The 1,567-nt window shown below is 46.6% G+C and overlaps 1 pseudogene; it reads left to right on the top strand.

Annotated features, from left to right (window-relative positions):
• LOC107570954 (dimethylglycine dehydrogenase, mitochondrial-like) overlaps positions 1-1,567 on the top strand; it is a 39,368-nt pseudogene that overhangs the window by 9,983 nt on the left and 27,818 nt on the right.

Here is a 1,567-nt window from a genome sequence, read left to right as displayed (position 1 = left end):
ACATAATTAGCTTAGCTGCTGTTCCAACCAAGCAAAATTGATTTGTTTAACCCTAGCTAAAGAATAATAATGTGCATTTGATCATATATAACTGCAGTACAAGATTATGAGATGCATTATTTGAATGCTTGGCCAAAGAGATGTGTCTTTAATCTAGATTTAAACAGAGAGAGTGTGTCTGAACCCCGAACGGTATCAGGAAGGCTATTCCAGAGTTTGGGAGCCAAATGCGAAAAAGCTCTACCTCCTTTAGTGGACTTTGCTATCCTAGGTACTACCAAAAGTCCAGAATTTTGCGACCTTAGGGAGCGTGATGGATTGTAGCGTGGTAGAAGACTAGTTAGGTACGCAGGAGCTAACCCATTAAGGGCCTTATAGGCAAGTAATAATATTTTGTAACTGATACGGAACTTAACAGGTAGCCAGTGCAGAGACTGTAAAATTGGGGTAATATGATCATATTTTCTTGACCTGGTAAGGACTCTAGCCGCTGCATTTTGGACTACCTGTAGCTTGTTTATTGAAGATTTATGAACTCGTATTTGAGTTAAAAGCGTCTTGATGCTGGATGTGTCTCAGGTTTTGTCTTCTCCAGATGTTAACTGATGGACTGGAGTGTTGTGGATTACTTGTGGATTATTGTGATGTTTTTATCAGCTGTTTGGACTCCGCAGTGATATATGATATGTAAAGCGCTCTGTATTTGTCTTGATCTCAGGGTTCTGGGCACGTGAACTGGGTCAAATGATCGGGTTCCAGCACCCCACCATCCCAGTGCATCACCAGTACGTTGTCACGGCGACGGTTCCCGAGGTGAAGGCGCTGGAGGCAGAGCTTCCGGTGATCAGGGATCTGGAGGGCTCGTATTACCTGCGTCAGGAGCGAGATGGCCTGCTGTTCAGACCCTACGAGAAAGAGGAGAAGATGAAGCTACAGGACTCGTGGATCAGAGACGGAGTTCCTCCAGGTCAGCACACGATCACAGAGAGCAGAGCACAGTCTGAGGTCAGCGGGATCTGGAGGGCTCGTATTACCTGCGTCAGGAGCGAGATGGCCTGCTGTTCGGACCCTACGAGAAAGAGGAGAAGATGAAGCTGCAGGACTCGTGGATCAGAGACGGAGTTCCTCTAGGTCAGCACACGATCACAGAGAGCAGAGCACAGTCTGAGGTCAGCCAAACGCACAAGCACTCTTTTTCATGAGCATTTGAGTGTGCGGATAAAAACTAGAGTAGAGCGCCATCTGCTGTTAAAATCTAAGCTCAGAATCGATTCCAGAGAGAATAGCAATGCATTCAGAAATCTCAGAATCCATCCACGAATCAATTCTGCATCTGATTTATTGTCACAGTCCTAGTATGAAATAATCAGGTGTGTGTCGCAGGTTTCGGTAAGGAGCTGTTTGAGTCCGATCTGGACCGAATCATGGATCATGTGGAGAGGGCTACGGAGATGGTGCCGGTTCTGAAGAACGCTGACATCATCAGCATTGTGTCTGGACCGATCACATACACACCTGACCTGCTGATCGGACCGCACCAGGGAGCCAGAAACTACTGGACCGCCAT

The sequence above is a fragment of the Sinocyclocheilus grahami genome, unplaced genomic scaffold, assembly GCF_001515645.1.
Source record: "Sinocyclocheilus grahami isolate Dianchi unplaced genomic scaffold, SAMN03320097.WGS_v1.1 scaffold1525.1, whole genome shotgun sequence".
Classification (NCBI taxonomy): domain Eukaryota; kingdom Metazoa; phylum Chordata; class Actinopteri; order Cypriniformes; family Cyprinidae; genus Sinocyclocheilus; species Sinocyclocheilus grahami.
Note: the sequence above shows the minus strand (reverse complement) of the source record. Positions and strands in the feature narration are given on the sequence as shown.